The sequence below is a fragment of the Apis dorsata genome, unplaced genomic scaffold (genome assembly GCF_000469605.1).
Source record: "Apis dorsata unplaced genomic scaffold, Apis dorsata 1.3 scaffold_169, whole genome shotgun sequence".
NCBI lineage: Eukaryota > Metazoa > Arthropoda > Insecta > Hymenoptera > Apidae > Apis > Apis dorsata.
In genome coordinates, this window is record NW_006263457.1 from 387038 (window position 1) to 396604 (window position 9567).

A 9567-nucleotide genomic window follows, 5' to 3' on the forward strand; every position below is an offset into this window, starting at 1 on the left:
AAGAAATTCCTATCCCGGCACGTCGCCGCTTCTAACGAGTGTAATAAACGAATTAAGGAAGGGTGTCCGCCACGCCACTTTACGGGCCTCGGTCTCTGGCTACATACAGGGTAGTCCTTTTTTTAACTGGTTCAATTAGATCCTATCCTCCCTATAAGGTGGGGATCTTGAGGTGGACTCACGAGCATCAAAAGCCAACGAGTTTCACGAGTAGTGAGTAGAGAGAGAGAGAGAGAGATGTGCCCCCGCTTTGTCCTGCTCGCCGCAAGATAAACATCTTGAGGCGTTTCTCAGTTGCCTTCCCCCTTCGAGCTGGCTGCCGACTTCGCAATTTCTGGGTTGCAACCGTTGTCAGGGTGTCCCCCGTGCATACGAGAGCACGTGTGCACCAACACCGAGCTCGCTTTGTGGCTTTGTGAACCGGACCACCGACAAGACAATGGAAGGAAGCCTACCTAGAGAAGGCGTGTTTATGACACCCGGTAGATAACCGGCCCCCTCCCCTCCAAATTATTTTGCCCTCGATGAATCCTTCATCATACATTTTGACATACAATCTTTCTCGCATCTTACGCAGTGGAAATATTTTTCTATTAATACGATGAGATTTGGATGAAATTTTTCTTGTGACGTTGTTAAATTAAAAAGTTTTCGCACGATGTAATTTGGAATAATTGTCTACTTGTGATCTCTAATTTGAAGAACGAAAAGAAATTGTGAATTTGAGAGAAGTCTTTTTCCTCCATAGAGGTATTGGATGAAGAAATTCCCTAGGAGGAGCAGTCACTGACACAGAGCTTAACCGCCGGTGAATCTTCCCACACCAATCAAAGAGCACCCCTCGAACGCTTCCTCTTTCGCCGTTTCTCCTCTCACCCCCTCGTAATTCTCTCGGGAGTTATCTACCCCTGATGTGTGCCGCTCTGTCTCTGTGTGTACACGCTCCTAAAAGCCCCTTAATTCCGTTCATTTGTACCGCTGGCATCCGTATCGAGGATCGGCCGAGCAAGAGGGTTTGAACTGTCGTCGTTCTACCAGCCGATGCCCCCCTCCTTCTCAATGTATCTATGCGCAAACCAATCGATCATTCCGTTCCTTCTTAGATTTTCTTAAAGATATCGCTGTTCCAAGTGTTGTTTGATACCACGATTTTTCTCCTCTCCTATCAGAAGAGAAACTGTTCAAAAAAAAATCAATTGAATTTAGCCTTCTTTTTCGAAAGCAAAGTTTTCTCGAATGAACGTAAGAAATCGATCGAATGACTTTTCCTCTTGAGTTAAATTTTAATAACTTTCTTTTTTTCAACGTGGAAATTTTTCTTAAGGAAAGAAAAACAACGAAATCGCATTTGGAAACGCCAATGCCAAGCCACCTCGCTAACGAGATCGTCTTTTCGATAGGAGAAAAAAAGAAAAAGAGCGAAAAGGAGAACATGCGAGTAGAGAGGTCGGGGCTCTGGTTCAACGTTCGAAAGATTGAAATTTTAATGAGGCAGGTTTTCGAAACGGTGACTGTTAACAAAGTCTGTTAAAGCGGTAACGATTCGATTCGCGAGACACTCGAGAATCGTATTCACACGAGCGTACACTCGAAAGTCCGAATAACGCGGACACGGGATGTTTATGGGGCCGTATTCGGACTGGTATTGCCTCACTCAGCATGGGGCATGTACGAGGCGCACCCGTACCCCCATGCTGTCAGTGAAGTGCCCCCTCGTCCTACGAATCGCTTATGTATATCCATGGGAAAAATATTGGTTTATTTGGACGATACAAGACGCATTCGTCCAGAATATTAGACGTTTTGCGGTGATCTACGATGCCAATCGTGTGCAGACTTTTGTGCAAAAAGGGGGCAAAAATCAAATACCTAATAATTGTTTCCAAATTTCCTCGTGGTTAATAACTTTCACTGGGATTTCACGATGATTGGAAGTTTTTAATCAATCACTCGCAAAAAGAAATTGCAAAATAAATATCTGTTTCCAATCTGATTTCAGAAAAGAAAACTGATCGATTTGGGATCGATAGAATTTCGCGATGAAAAATGTGTTTTTTCAAATAATTTCTGTTAAATTGTTTCGAGATGACGATGATGACGATTTCGAATGGATGGAGGAGGACGTAAATATGCGAAAGTGGCGAGTACCGTTTTCCGAGGGAATGTGGCATGGTGGACACGTGACCACCAGGTTCGACACGTGGTTTCGAACGCCAGGTGGTCCTCCGAGCGTCACGCACCACATCGTTAAACGGCGATACCGTGATAAGAGGCCACGTGGGGGTTGATGCACCCCGCGAAGAGTCGTTTTTCCGCAACCGCCTTATCACGCCCATCTATGGACCCTCCAGACCTGCTTCAACTTTTTTGACAAATGGAAAGTGTGCCGTTCTAAGTGAAATGAAATCTCTCTCTCTATCTCTCTCACTTTATTTTATTTGGAGTGAAATTGATGTAAAAATTTTAAGAAAAATCGAGAGGAATCGAATTCAAAATAACTGTGTAAATAAATCCAATAGTAATAGAATTTAGAGATGGGTTTGGGATTCAATTTTTGGTCGCCCTCGGTCAAAAGAATTTCCACAAAATTCCACGCGGTTTTTGTCGAGAAATTTTGTATTGAAAAGGATGGAATAATGGCTGGTCGGATTATTGAAGGGAAATCGTGGGAGGCTCTGAAGAGTCAATCGCACACGGAAATGAATACCTTAATCGTATGGTCGATGTGGGCGATCTGACTCGCCAATAAGCCATGACATGACCGATCAGTTTACCTCTCTCTCTCTCTCTCTCTCTCTCACCATTATTTCCTGGCGTCGAGATTTCCACTATCTTTCCTATCTTTTCCGCCTATAGTTCACACGAGTCACGGCTACGCAACACGAAGGGATGGGGATCACTGCATAATGGAAGATGATTGCCGTTTGACAAGCCCCTTTTCATTTTTCTCCTTAATTCACAAACGATAGGGTTTCCATCGTTGTTCGTCGTCAACTTTTACATTATCTTTTAATGTTAATCTCCTTTTAAAAAATCTTCGGAAAGAATATTCAATAATCTAAATACAAAACACTCCTATATATATATATATATAAACGCTCGACAATTGATCGAAGAAGAATAAAATAAAATAATGCGTTCAATTTCCCTTTAAAGGAACGCTTGGACAAGAGCAACAGAGAATCAGGATCGAATCCAAGCCCACGTCCCATTATGGACTTATTAGGACGTCTAGGTAACCACCCCATATGCTGACCCAGAACCCGTACCAGACTCCCATATAGAATTACCATCGAGCATCCCTTCCTTCATCCCGTCCACGAATTCTCGGCCTGTCAGTGCCTCGGATAATCATTTTTACTTTAATAGACTGCGATCAGACCGTTGGCCATTCATCGCCGCAGACGCTCTGTTTGCGCGCGTGCCGCGTCCAAACAACAATCGAGAGGAACAACAGCTCCCCCCCCCGAGACCCTTTTTCCCCGTGACTTCGCGAAAATCCACTTCATGAGAATCCACGTCCGTGTTTCACGTCCGCAAGATGATGTACGAGTTCGCGTATCCAAACGACACGATCCTCGTTCCGAGGTGGCCGACGGGCGCGTGGGCGAAACCCGCCGCTTCCGGATCGATCTTCCCGGCTCGTGTCAAGAGGATTTCGCTGAATCTTTGTCCGCCTTTTGTGGATGCACACGAGGCGCGTGCTGGTCGAAGAATGCCGCTGATCCATCACCGCGAGCCTTGTTAGGGGCCATTGTCGCGAAAAATGAAGGAATATCGTCCTCCGTTTTTCGAGAAAAATTTCACATTATCTTCCTTCCTTTCTTTCTTTCTTTCTTTCTTTCGCGAATATTTTCTTTAGAATCTGCTTTTGAAGTTTTTCGTTCAATTTGGTGAATTTTTTCCACGAGAAAAACTGTGATCGATTCTTTTCAATTTGAATTTTTAATTTTCGTTTATTTTCGTTTAATTTTCGTTTATTGGTACGAAGATAATGAAATTGAAATACAGGAATTAAGAAGTCATTTGGAAAGCGATTCTTCAACGGTCATAAGCGCATCAGAAGGATCCCCCGTGATGGCGAAAGGATTACAGGGTTGATTATTGACACAAGGGGTTGGTCTGGTCTTAGGCCTCCCTTCTCGCTGGTCTGGCGACACCCTATATGTTTGAACACATTTGTTGATAACCCCTTCACAGCGTATCGAGTTACAGGGATTTATGGAGTACAAATAAAAGGATCCGTCGAGACGTTAATTCCCATACCGCAACATCTCCCTTCATTTAAATCATATTTTCTCCACTAGAGATTCAAAATTCGATGAAAATTCGGCATAAGATTAATAAAATCGAAGAATGAACACGGTTCGCAATCGAACAATAAATCTTAAATTGGGGAGGGAGAGGAATTATTAGGGGTCAGTTTTTAAAAATTGCAAAATTTATATCGTCCACGCGTGCCAAGTATCAAAACTGGAGGATCTTCTCGGCGGGACGTCGGCCGAGCTAAATGGCGGGGCGAGCAAGTTTAATTTATGCAGACGCCGGCGGATCATATCCTAAACGGCTAACGAACCCCTACCAGCTACCGGTCGAAAAACTGGTCGCGTGTGTTCGAACAAAACGACGGAAGCAACGACACTTTAATGAGAAGAAATAAACGATCGAATATCCTTTTGTCCTTTGTCGCAACAATAATTCTCCTCCCTACGAGAGGAGAGAGAAAAAAAAATCTCGAAGAAATACGACGCATGCAGGGGAGGAGGGGTTGGATCTCGACGAAATACGCATCAAATGTTCGTTAAATAGAAAGGAATCATCGAATGAATCGATATAAATAATCAATTTATTGAGAGAGAAACCGAGAGAAGAGTCAAGAATTTTTTAACCCTCCAAATTGAATTAAATAGTGACAATTCGTTATTAAAGGGGATCATTTGAAGAAAGAAAGAGGAATAAAAATTCTTTCTACTCAAAACGCCTCTTTCCATAGAAAAGCTAATAAGGGAACCGTTCGATCAACGCGGTATCCGAGACGGTTGACGTGTCGATCCTTCCGCGAGGACAGCGGAATAAAAAGTGAAGAAGAGAGAAAAAAAAGAAAGAAAGAAAGGATTCGAATGGAAATGTCGTCAATCTTATGGAACACGATAAGTCATAAAAAACGGACACGTCTATATAGGTGCGCCGCGACAACTCGCGTCGAATTCGCAGCTGAGAGAGAGGATACGGGTGCCCTAATGGGGCGCGTCACGAAAATTTCATCGAAAAAATTTATAATGGTGACCCGCGGAGGAGAGAGGACGAAAAGTCAGGTAAGGAGAAGAGTATAAATGCTCCCGTATCGTGGAAAGATTCCACGCGGCGATAGGGAGAGCGATATTCCTTTTTTTTTTTCTTTTTTTTCGTCCCTCCTACCTACCCCTCCATCCCTCCCCCAATGCGGCCAAGCCAATTTAAATCAATTTAGCGGCAACCCCTCCCGCTTAAACGAGCTTCAATTGGCGCACAATGAAACGTTTTCGGGGGTTCCTCCGATCGTGGTGGAGGAAAGAGACGTGAACCAGAGTTTAATCTCCTTGGACGGGGCGAAGGATGGTCGTTCTTTAAGGGACGATGAGGATCGAGTGGATATATGATTACGAGAGTTTAACCCGAGTCAACGCGACATTTTCTTTCTCTTTCTCAATTCTCAGGAAAAAAGAATTCCAAGGATTTGTTCTTGGACGACTTCTTGGAATTCGAAAGAATTTTTTTTATTTTCCAATTAAAATAATGGGATTTTGTGATCGTATGAATTTTACATCAATAAGAAAAAAAAAAGAAAGGAAAGATAAAAGTATGATTCGTACGAAATAAGTGTGACGAAGGGTGGGACGAGAAATTGAAAAATTGATTGCGTTTAATTCGACGACAGACGTGGTGGAAACTCCCCACGAAAACGATTCGACACGTGATCGGGGATGCGATATTAATCGACTACCATCGATCGCTCCCCCGTTACAAAATTTCCTCGGCCAATGTTGATTGGATGCGAGAGTCGTGTTGCCGTTCGATAACAGATAAGATCCTATGGGTTTAATGAGTGTGAGAGAGAATCGAAAAGTGGAATCATCGCAGGTATGAACCGTGTGAACCACGAGGAGAATCATCCGATTCTCTTACGTAGCGATTTAATTAATCGCGTAATAATTAAACAATCCCTTTGGTAGCTGATTTCGACGCTTTACGAAGATCAATTATATAGAAATTGTTAATAATAATATCTTAAACCTTTTACTTCGATAGATGACAGGAATAGATGAATGAATATACGAATGATAATTTCTTTTTCCAAAGAATCGATTCCAATTTCATCCTCAATTTCGAAAGACTATTCTCCCCCTCCCCCACGCAGAAAATCCCATCGTTATAAGCCGCCTAGAAGCATATGTCACAACACCCCAGGGACATATCTCGAAGGGTGGTTTTTTTTTTCTTCTACGAGCGAACCCTTGATTTGGAGGGCGTGTTTTCCGGGCTAAATTCGGTTAAACGCGAAACAACAATGGCTCCCGTTTGCCACTTCCGAACAACAACCTGATCATCCTGATCTTCGAAGGATTTTTCAAACATTGACTGCTTTGTCTTTTTTTAAAGAAATGTCAGACAGAAATAATGAAATAATGCGAAGAATCATTATATAAGTAAAAATTCGATAAAAATTTCATTTCTTCTCTCTCTCTCTTCCTCTCTCTTCATCAGCCCGATCCCTCGAGATATCACGAATCCTTTGTACGTCTTCGTCCCTCGATAATCTGCAAAGATGACGCGACTCGCGTCGAGTGAATTACAACAAAGTTCACGTCAAGATCGGATCTCCCAGAAGGGCAGAAGCTATGAAAAACCGGAAGCAGCCGGCACGAGCCGAGAGATGCGAGCGGGTTACGAATGTTCCATCGAGCTCTTCGCTTCATCTGCCTCTTATCCAGGTAAATATCATCCCCTGAACCCGGGTTAACAATACACTATTTACCGATTCCGTTCACACATTATGTTCCAACATATAATAATATCCTTTTTTTTTTTTTTTTAACTCGTATAATTCCTTTGCATCGGAATATATTTCACGAAAAGTTTAACTTTGGACATTAGAAGGTAAGGTAACGTATTCGAGGTAAGGTACAATTTCTCTTCGAGGCTGCGCACGTGGGTGACAGGTGATGGAATATTTTAACCCTGGCGGGCGCGCCACTGTTAATAAAAGCGAGCGTGCATTCTATGCAAATGCCGCTGACAGATGCGTTCGGATAACGCCGAAAATTTGTCTTTCCCCGGGGACGGGGAAAAATTCGAAGCGAATTAGCTCGAACCATCGAGATCGAGATCGTTCCCTCTAGATTAATCCCGTACGCGGAGCTTTGTATCGAAATGTATGGTGCAAAAAAAAAAAAAAAAAAAAAAAATATAATCCGCTCGTGAAAATCGCGGCAAAACTCGCTCACCGAGAAGTCATAAAAATACACGAGACACCTAGACAATGGTAGAAGGTGGAAGGCAGAGAGAGAGAGAGAGAAAGGAGAAAAAAAAAGAAGGGAGAGAGGATTGGAAAAAGTAAAGAAAAAGAGAGAGAGAGAGAGAGAGGCGAGAATGGGGGTAGGCGCAATTTTTTTCAGCGATATTTCCGCAATAATTGTCGGTCGTATCGAGGCTCGCCAGCTTGGAAACGGAATGGCGACCGGCAAAGAGATAGTGTCACAGGCAGAAGCGTAGTTCCAGCCGTGGCGCTACCTGTGTGCAAGTACCGAGGCTGTACCGACACGGGGACAAGTACAATAGGGCCAGTGTCGGGGACAATAGCCGTGGCCAACAATCAAATCAGAGCGCTATCAGCCGGCCCACCCACCCCATCCGCGTTTATCCTTTGATCCGCTCGCTTGCTCGCTCGCTCGCTCGCTCGCTCGTGCCCCGGCAAACACTCCTGATTGCACACCCTCTGTGTTTAAACAGACCCGAACTCCGCTTCCTCCACCCCTCCCCGCTCTGCCCTCTCCTCCTCCCCTCCTCCTTTTCTCTCCGCGCTGCTATCTTCCTTCACCCCTTTGCTACTCGCTTCTCTTCTCTTCTCTTTTTCCTTCTCGATTCTTTTTTCCTCTTTTTTTTCTCTCGTAAAAAGCAATCTTTTAGAGATAGGAGAAGGAACGTTTGCAAGCGTGGTTGGAAGAATTTTCGAGGATATATATATATATATATATATTTTGATCGGGCGCGTTTTCGATCTCTTTCCACTCGACCCCTTGACACCATCCCCTCCCTTCTTTCGATGCCAGTTCTCCCGGAGAACTATGGAAGGGGTGAGAGAGCCATCACCCGGCACACGGAAATCCCTGCCCTTTGACCGACTGTTTCTTCTTCGCCTTCCTTTTTTACGCCCCCCGAAACAAATTTCTCTCCGGCGTATCGATTCGAGCGTTACCAATTCGAGTTTACCAGTAGTTGCAAGCGTCTTCTTATTAATTAAGAGCCGTGTTCAGGCACACCTGTGAACACGTGGTAGGAAGTGGAGTTATCGGGAGCGCACGTGCCCGATACTCGAAATCGCACGTGCGNGGATACGCGTCGTCGCGCAAAAGAAATGTTATCATTCTCTTTAAATTAAGGGCATTAGATCGACAATTGGGTCGTCCCCAATTATTCGCCAATTTCATAATATTTCGACGATTTCTTTAAAAACTATCGAATCCTCGGTTCACTCTCGAGGAGTTCACTACGAGGCAGGAATTATTATTAACCGTGCCCCGTCCTTTAGGTGGGAATCGCGGCAACTCTTCAATTCCGAGGACGCGCTCACCTCGGCAGATATGTTTGCGTGGTGGGTTCAGGTTCGATCGAAGCGTAACGGGCCGTTGTCTTGGATGCGGGTACCTGGGGTCGGAGGCAAAGGGATGGAGAAGGTAGGAAGTAGGAGGATCCTACTAGGGACACCCCCTTAGCCTCGGGACCAGCTGATTGCGAGCTCGTCGCGATCTATTCCGCGGAGCTCTCCTCTTCTCTAATTAATAACAACACCTCGAAGTGGATATCCTCTTCGTTCAAACTTTCATCGAGAAAAATATTCGTGTCGAGGCAGAAGTGTTCCCCCTCCTCCCCCGAAACAATTTTAAAAATTTTAAAAATTAAATTCGGACAAAAGCAATCAACTTGGATTGTTCGAATTCGAACAAAGATCGTGGAATCCTCGTTGCGTGGAGGAGAACGGCCCCAGAAATCGAGGAGGGCCCCAATTCCGGAATGTAGGAGCAATAAAGGCTCGAGGAGAGCGGTGGTTGCACGGTGATCGATCCTTGGGCAGGTCGAGAGGGGTTGGTGTCTGCAATTAAGCACCCTCCGGCACACGGCGAGCTAGCAAAGCACCGGATTGGTCGGGCATGGCCACTCCTCTAGGCGTTTCCCGTTGCCGGCCAGGACTAACCACGACGTGCACACCATCCACCGTGCTGGCAACGTGCTGGCTCCAATCTAGTACGCACCCGAGCGGAGGCGCCTCAGTTCACGTAGCGACTTCGCGTCGCACGCATCGATGCGTAG

General features: G+C 44.8%; 1 long non-coding RNA gene across 1 annotated transcript in view; it reads left to right on the top strand.

The window, feature by feature from the left end:
* Positions 1-7966: 7966 nt before the first annotated feature.
* LOC116185398 overlaps positions 7967-9567 on the top strand; it is a 13622-nt gene continuing 12021 nt past the window's right edge. The window contains exon 1 of the long non-coding RNA XR_004150240.1: positions 7967-7977. This is a non-coding gene — a long non-coding RNA (uncharacterized LOC116185398). The remainder of the gene's footprint in view (positions 7978-9567) is intronic.